The sequence below is a fragment of the Coenobita brevimanus genome, chromosome 89, assembly GCF_032717465.1.
Source record: "Coenobita brevimanus isolate Jiangsu-jjx chromosome 89, ASM3271746v2, whole genome shotgun sequence".
Taxonomy (NCBI): domain Eukaryota; kingdom Metazoa; phylum Arthropoda; class Malacostraca; order Decapoda; family Coenobitidae; genus Coenobita; species Coenobita brevimanus.
The window spans coordinates 1,203,396-1,212,777 of record NC_137042.1 but is presented as its reverse complement, the minus strand read 5'-3'; the positions used below and the strand labels follow the sequence as shown (position 1 = coordinate 1,212,777).

The 9,382-nt window shown below is 43.3% G+C and overlaps 1 pseudogene; it reads right to left on the bottom strand.

The window, feature by feature from the left end:
• Positions 1–533: 533 nt before the first annotated feature.
• On the bottom strand, positions 534–652 carry LOC145411499 (5S ribosomal RNA; annotated as a pseudogene).
• Positions 653–9,382: the final 8,730 nt, after the last annotated feature.

The following is a 9,382-nucleotide window of genomic DNA, read 5'->3' as shown; positions in this document are numbered from 1 at the left end:
CATAAATCATTTCATTTTGGGGTTGGTGGCCAGTCACACACTGTTACCATACATAAAACTCATTAACCTACCTCAGTGGAGCAGTTATATTGATGCAGTGTCTAGTTTCACTCACCCATCTGGTCACAGTGGTGTACAGCCATGTCTCAGTATGTGATGGGGTTACGTCAGGTGAATTCAGGTGCTCATCGCATGATGAGATGTCATACACCAGTCAGCATAACATGGGTTCAGTGGAGGTATGTTGGGCGTCAAGGGCCACTTCACCTAAAATCTCAAAAATCCTTACGGTACTCTTTTAGGCATGCCCTTGGCACCCTCAGTAGCACCACGCTTTCCACTGGGGGTAGCATCCTTGTCAGACATGATTTCCAGATAACATAATTCAGGGTTTCATACAAGAAAATTTATTTTTCATCATTCATTCATTCCCAGACGCCATGTATCCCAAACGGGGTGGCCAAGGGCTTAGAGTTAATTGTTTTACAGGGAGGGGCACTAATCCTCCACCAACCCCACTTGACACATAGGGATGCCAACAGCATCTGGTGTTCCCCGGTGGTCACCCATCCAAGTACTAACCAGACCCAACGTTGCTTAACTTCGCTGATCGGACGGGAAGCGGTGTACTCAACGTGGTATGGACGTACTTCACTTAATATCGCACATTGTACTATTCATTGCACATGTGCAGTATTATTTGGCAATAGCAGTGGTGTTTCAGTGAAATGGAATGAAAGGGAGACGATTACAGCAAATGCAAACACTGGGTGGCAGCCTGGGTTTAAACATCTTACTGTCGGCTTGCAAAGGAGGCACCATGTACAAATGGCATTGTCATTGGTGGCCATCACAATTATCTTATCAGCAAATTGCCCCATCATTATCACAAAAGTGGATATAGCTTTCAGTTCATCATTCTATCAGTTCATCAAGTACCAAACTGATGTACACAGAGGCTTGATCATACTAACAGCTTTTGGGGAGATTTAATGCAATAAGAGATTTTACTTGGTGATTTCAGTGTTCACCACCACCTTTGGCTCTCCTCTCCTTTCACTGATCTACTTGGTGAGCAAGCCTTCATCGTTTCTATCATTAATGACCTAGAGCTGCTTGTACAGCACCCCACCTGTATCCCTGACCTCCTTGAGAGAGTTTCAACATACTTGACCTATTCCATACCTTTAATCTTTCTGCTTACACAGCTAATCTTTTCTCTCTGTTGGACTCCTCTGATCCCAACCTTATTACCTTACCCTGCCATATTGTTTCAGTAAGGCCTGTGGACCCTCCCAAGAAGCAGCAGATGTGGCAGTTTGGAGCTGCTGATTGGTAGGCCCTCAGGCAGTACTTCTTTGATTTTCCCTGGAATGATTATTGCTTCCATGGCCGGGAGTCATCTGAGTGTGCCTTGTGCATTATAGAAGTTATTCTTTCAGGCTTGGAAGCTTACATTCCTTTATCGTATCCTGTGACTAATGAAAAAAAAAATCACGCTTGTTCTGATGCTGTCCACAACAAGGAAAAGGCCTACATACTGGAGCCAACCCACTCCTGAATCACGCATCTTTTATGTTTCTGTCTGGAATTGTGCTAAGTATCTTCTTTGCTCTGCTAAAAATAGTTTCATTCATACTAAATGCTCTGAACTCTTCAACCTCATGTTCTTCCCACTCCTTCTAGTACCTTGCCAGAAGTCTTTTCTAACAACTTACCTCATCATCTCTCTCTCCTCTTTTCCACTGTGATGGCTCTGTAGCTATTTCTTCTACTGATAATGCAGATCTCTTTGCCCAGATTTTCTCCTTCATTTCCACCATAGACAATTCCGGTGCTGTTCCTCCATCACTTCCCCCCTCTGACTTCCTCATGGCTGATGTTAAAATGTCTTCTTCTGATGTATTTTCTGCCATCACTGGCCCCAATACTAACAAGGCGTATGGGCCTGATGGGGTCCCTCTTGTTGTCTTCAAGAACTGTGCTTCTGTGCTTACACCCTGCTTAGGTAAGCTCTTTTGCCTTTGTCTGTCAACTTGTACAGTTGTGGACATATCAAACAGAAACACCCCATCCACCAGCGAGGTGGTGTAATGCTGTCTGCATCTGGTAACACTGACAGGTATGGAACTTCACCAATTTTCGGTAGGTTGCTAGGATGACCTGTATGCTGTGATCATTGCTGCTGTGCAAAGCTATTGGTGGTAATGTAATAGATAAGCAGTGTTCTGTCTGTCTGTCTATTGCCAGATGCCTTAATCCCATAAGGGCTGGGTACAAACAAATTGCCTCCATGTTGCCCTGTCCCCTGCCATTTCATTGACCTGCTCCCAGCTCACACACCCCTCTCTCTTATACCTTTCCCTCCATCCCTCCATCTCATCCTTGGCCTCCCTTTCCTTCTTCCCCCCTCCACCTCACTCAAATACACTCTCCTCATCAGTCTCTCACTCTCCATTCTCTCCACACGTCCAAACCAGCTCAGTGTGTTTCTCCTAATGCTTCCTGTCACATCCACATCGACACCACAATGCTCCTTCACTTCCTCATTTGTCAGTCTGTCTCTTCACGTGACTCCACGTGCTCCTCTCAAATAACTCATTTTCACTGCTCTCACTCTTGACTTCTGTCCCTCCAACAAGGGTCCAAGCTTCACTTCCATACGTTAGAATTGGTATCACAATACTGTCATGTAGCAGCTTCTTCACTTCCATGCTCACTTCCCTGTTTCTTATCTCTTTTATCAAGGAACCAGCAACCTTTCTTCCCTGTTGCACCCTTTCAAGCACTTCACCCTCCAAACCTCCATCCTTACTTATCACACTACCCAAGTACTTAAACGCACTCACATTTTCCATTTCCTCCCCATCCAGCCTCGCTGTACATTCACTGACTTCACTTCTCTCAAAGACCATCACTTTACTCCTCCCTACATTCACCTTTAGATTCTAGACCATCACTTTACTCCTCCCTACATTCACCTTTAGATTCTGTATCTTACACACTCTCCCAAACTCATCCACCAAGCCTTGCAGCTCCCCTTCGTCTTCACTCAACAACACAGTATCATCTGCAAACAACAGTACAGGGAGTTTCCAAACACTGCCCTCTCTCACTGGGGCCACTCCAACATCCACTGCCCTACCTTGTATCTCTTTTATAACCCCATCCATATACAGATTGAACAACCTTGGAGACATGACACATCCTTGTTTCTATCCAACCTTCACTCAGTTCACTATCCACATGTACTGCAGCCTTAGCCCTCTCATACATACTCTTCACTGCCTTCAAAAACTTCCCATCTACTCCATATATTCTTAATACTTTCCACATTCCTTGTCTATCCACCCTGCCATATCTGTCTATCTATTGCCAGACGCCCCAATCCCATTCGGGGTGGCTACAAACAAATTGCCTCCACGTCACCCTGTCCCCCGCCATTTCACTGCCCTGCTCCCAACTCACACCCCCCTCTCTCATATACCTCACCACTCCATCCCTCCATCTCATCCTCAGCCTCCCCCTCCCTCTTCCCCCTTCCACCTCACTCACATACACTCTCTTCGTCAGTCTCTCACCCTCCATCCTCTCCATATGGCCAAACCACCTCAGTGTGTTCCTCGTAACGCTTCCTGTCATATCTACATCCACACCAGTGAAGACCGCATACTACTTCTTTCCCTTCTCTAGAATCTTTTCCACTAAAGATCAAAAAATGGATATCTGATCTACACAACCTCTTCCCTTTGTGAAACCTCCCTGTTCTTTCCCAACTAATTCCTCTGTTATTTCCATAACTCTGTCAGTAAGTATCCTACCATATGTTTTCGTTTAAACTAAGAAGGCAAATGCCTCTATTATTACCACACACTTATTTTTCCCCCTTTCCTTTGTACAGGGGAATAATTATACCTGACTTCCAATCCTGCCAGAATATATACTGATAATAGCATACCATGAGGTGGTTTGGCCATGTGGAGAATAGAAAGCGAGATACTAATGAGGAGAGTGTATGTGAGTTAGGTGGAGGGGGGGGGAGGAAGGGGGAGGGTGAGGATGACATGGATGGATGGAGGGGAGAGGTATGAGAGAGGGAGGTGTGAGCTAGGAGCAGTGATGTGAAATAGTGGGTGACAGGGTGACATGGAGGCAATTTTTTTGTGGCCATCCCTTATGGGATTAAGGTGTCTGACAATAGATAGATAGATTGTGGTAAGTTTTTAAAATTTTGTCACACAATACACCCTCTACATAATGGCAGTTATTATGAATGATACAGATTTCAGAAGCAGTTTAGTTTTGAGTCATGAACCATGCAACAGTTAACAATTCATTATATTAGTTATAGTTATTAGCTTCCCCACAACTATCAGTGAACAGAAAATTATCATGACACCCATCCTCCTTACTGTGAACCTGACGTTGGAAAACCATTGAAATCGAGGCAAGTTCACTACATACAGGAGGTGGCAGGGTGGGGGTGGGGAGTCGTGAGAGACAGAAGGAGGGAGGTGGGTGAGGAAGGGGGCAGTAGTGGTCGAAATGGGCTCTAGAGAAGAGGGGTGATGGTGTAAGGTGCAATGGACATTGGTAGATGACAGAAGCTACAGTGGGAGGGATAGATTACAAGGTGATGTCTGAGCTAAGTCATTGTCTCATGGAGAATATGGAATTCTTCTGTCAGATCATGAAACGTTATGGTGACGTTACCACAAGGATACAAAAATCCACACTGGCAGATGAAAAAGGATGTATTCCAAACAGTTTCGGCGACAGCTGTCGCCCTCTTCAGTGGATCTACAAACCAAGAGTGGTACATACAAATGCTGAGAAGCAGCTTATATACAGGGTGAGGACAGCTTTTCCCAACCACACCTGATGTGACCTCACCAGGCTCTCCCTCTACTCTGTCCACGACCTGAGTGAGGGATTACAAGGGGCGGCAAGGACCTTGCCACTAATCCTCTCATCACTGGATCTGATTTATACATTCCTTCACTATGGTTAAAATTATTATATCTCTCTATACATACAGCTTCCACAATCCTACGTTTCTTATAGTTACTACGTTTGTACAATATTTGGCTAGAATTCCAGTCGATTCTATGGTCGTTTTCCGAAGAGTGACTCTACACTGCGTTATTTATGTTGCCTATTTTACAAGCATACTTGTGTTCCTTCATGTGAGTGTCCGAATCCCTTCCAGTTTCACCAATATAAACCAAATCACAATCTCTACATGGAATTTTGTATACCCCTGCAGTTTCGTTACTAATGGGTTTATCCTTTACCAGCATTGATCTTAAGGTGGAAGTATATCTAAATGCAATGTTTACATCCAAATCATGGCTCACAGACTTCACCAAGCTAAGATTTGACACATACAAAACCGTGATGTATGGCTTATTTTGCTGACTTTGTGATGTTGTTTCTAGCCAAATATTGTACAAATTTAGTAACTATAAGAAATGTAGGATTGTGGAAGCTGTATGTTTAGAGAGATATAATAATTTTAACCATAGTGAAGGAATGTATAAATTAGATCCAGTGATGAGAGGATTAGTGGCCAGGTCCTTGCCGCCCCTTGTAATCCCTCACTCAGGTCGTGGACAGAGTAGAGGGAGAGTCAGGTGAGGTCACATCCGGTGTGGTTGGGAAAATGTGTCCTCACCCTGCATATAAGCAGCTTCTCAGCATTTGTATGTACCACTCTTGGTCTGTAGATCCACTGAAGAGGGCGACAGCTGTCGCCGAAACTGTTTGGCATACATCTTTTTTCATCTGCCAGTGTGGATTTTTGTATCCTATTTCATGGTCATGATAGTGTGACTCTTCAGCCGACGTTACCACAAGTTGCAGTTGACCTTCATGATTTGCAACAATTCACAACACACTTCCCATTGGGTGGCTCAGTACCCCTCTGTTATGAGTATGGTGACTATTTGTTAATGTGCAAATATATGACACATCCCTACAGCTTCTCAGATGTTACAGCTGTTGTCAAAGTGATTGGGAATTACTGCTGAAACCTAAAACCACGACCACACCAGCGAACAGTGACTGGTGGACTGTGTCTGCACCGGGCAGAGGCTGTCGAGCATGACTGTGATGTTGTCCAAACTCTGAGGGGTAGGTGGTCACTGAGTAGGTAGTTGGCAGCGCTTGAGTGCAATATGGCAATGGATAACACAGTTCGTACAAGAAAAATTGCACTTGTATAGCAGAGTACTTGCTGGACTAGTGAAAAAGAAAAGAACCGGCGAGTGAAAAAAACAGGCACCGTCTAACGATTTCACTCATCAACGGGCACGAACTGTCTGCTGATTTGCCTGTCAAACTAGCCACAAGTTGTCCGATGAGGGACTTCTCACTCGTGCTCGTTAGTCACTGTTGGCTAGTGCGGTCGGGGCTTTACGCAGTGTCATCGTGGATGACGACTGTTATTACAAACAGAATAGGGATAGGCCTATGTAGATTTTACCTTTATCACCAGTTAATATGAGCAGGCTGACAGTAATGATTGTCCTTATGGATCTCATTATTATCTGTGTGGCACCTGTGTAAAATAAAGGTGGATTTACTTAACTAAGCTTTAATTTGCCAATTTCTGTATGCCATGTTTGGCTGTTGATTTTACACATTGCCAGTGGTTATTAGTTATATTTAGGTTCATAGTGAGCAACTGTCACATGCCCCAAGCACTCCTCGCAAATTCTCGAGGCAATAATTGTGAAACAAGGTTGTAATGTCTGCAGTTATCCAGTCTGAGCATGTGCCTATTACATCAACTCTGCCAATAGTTACAGAAATCACTTGTGCTGTATTAAAGACAAACACATACTTTATCTGCAGTGTGTTTTGTTTTAAAGCAACCAAACAGTGTTCACACTGTATGCAATCTACATGATGAAGATAAATAAGAGTATTGGAGCCAAGTCAGCTTGTATTTATGATAAAGGTGTCCACGTCAGACTGTCTTAGGTCAAGAGTGCATACTGATGAGCATCAACCGGAACCTGAAAGAGACTGAAATGCAATTAATCCAAGGTCTGCAAATAAACTGCATGAATATTTATGGAAACCGAGGCAATACAACATGCATACAGCAGCAGACAATGGCGGCTGCAGTCATGTGTTCCACATAAATTTCTGACTTATGTAGCACTCTGCCACCCCCTTAAACACACACACACTATCTATCTATCTATTGCCAGATGCCATAATCCCGTAGGGGGTGGCCATTTGACTCTGAGTTGTTTGTTTTACAGGGAGGGGCACTAACCCTCCACCAACCCACTTACACGTAGGGAGCACGTATGGTTTGGTTATATGGTTACCACCCAGCGTTGTAAATGGTTTCTTGGCTTACAGGAAACCATTTGGCTTGTCACTCAATGTAAAGCCACCTGTAACGGAAAGAAAAGCAATAAGTAGTGACAGGAAAGATGGGAGAAATAGGAAGAGAGGAGGGCAGGCACAGAAAAAGAATGATAAAGGCTAAGGAAGAAGTAGGCAGCACTACATCAATGAGTGGATGATGGTCACCACTACCTACCACTAACACACACACACAGACATATATATATATATATATATATATATATATATATATATGTATACTGTATATATATACACACTCAAACCTCGATTTAAGGAACTAAATGGGGAATCAACTTGTCCCTTACTTGAAAATGTCCATTGTTTTACCACATATAAACACAATCTTATTATGAAATGCAATGATTGTTTCACTTGTCTCACTTATTTATATGATTATGAATATTGTTTTATGGGTACTGTATAAAGAAACATATTAATGTGTATAATCTAAACATTATGTATCATTTTTTAATGGTCTTGTCCGTTTGTCAGATAGAATATGGAGTCCCTTAAATCCAAAATCTCTTAAATGGAGGTCCCTTAAATTGCTGGTGAATCTCTTGAGTGTGTGGAAGAGTTTTGTTATTTGGGAGACATGTTGTGTGCTGGAGGTGGGGCTGGAGCTAGCTCTGTGGCTAGGGTGAGAAGTGGTTGGAAGAAGTTCAGGGAGCTCTTGCCTCTCCTGACATTGAGAGGGCTCTCCCTACGTGCTAAGGGGTCTTTGTATGCAGCATGTGTTAGGAGTGTAATGCTGTATGGCAGTGAGACCTGGGCAGTGAAGGAGGAAGACATTCGCTGGCTCAGACGTACAGAAATGACAATGATTAGGTGGATGTGCAGTGCGTCCCTGCGTCCAAGGCCTGGAGGGGCTGGGTTTACAATGGAAGAGTTGAGAGGTAGGATGGGACTGGAGTGTATTGGTGTTGTGATGAGAGAGGTAGATTGAGGTCGTTTGGACATGTGGAGAGGATGGGGGATGATAATTGGGTGAGGAAGGTGAGAAGTGTTAATATTGGGGGTGGGGTTATGAGGGGTAGACCGAGAAAGACATGGGACGAGGTCATTAAGTGTGACCTTAGGGTTAAGGGACTGAACAGGAAGGCTGCAATGGATCGTGCAGCGTGGAGAGCCGCCATTAGGTGACCAAGGCTGACACATGCAAGCATGTTGGAGCCTTAAAAAACGAAACGAAAACGAAAACGATATACAGTAGAACCTCTCTCATTCGGACTATATGGGGGGAAGGGTTGTCCGAATTAGCAGATTGTCCGGACCATCAGGGTAATCTCCAGTTCATACCAAAAACTATCTACATATGGTATGTTTGTTAATTATTAACATATGTAGCATTTTTAGAGTTTTTCTTATATTTTCACCACAGTCACTGTTTGTAACATCAAATTTTAAAGCAAACTGTCTAATTTTATCTTTGTTTTTCTTGATGTCCGACACAGTTTGTTGGTGATACCAAACTCGTTCACGAGTATTCCTGGAGGAACACCAACCTCTAGTTTATCCAGTACTTTCACTTTATCTGCAATACTTAGTGTTATGCTTCCTTTTAACACCTTTATTCATTGCAGAAGCTACACTTGCATTAAGGGGGGTGGTAAGGAGGATTAACTTTTGATATACAGCGTAAAAATATAAATGGTTGGTGAACTAGTTGATGGAACGAATGCTAGCGTGTGTTTAAACAGGTGCCCATGTTGCGACCTAGCGTGATCCGAGACTAAACGAATGACAATCGCTTTCCGCGCCGATACTGAGAATGACTTTAGAATTACTTTCAACATATTTTTGGAGCTTATTATTTTTAAATTTTGTCCGAATTAACAGAAATCCGGATCAGAGGGGTCCGGACCAAAGAGGTTCTACTGTATATATTATATATATACACTCAATCCTTGTAATCTGCGGCAATTTGGGTCTGGACCACTGCTGCGGATTACAAATTCCGCAGTTTATAAATAATAACTCGTGTGAAAAATTAATTAGG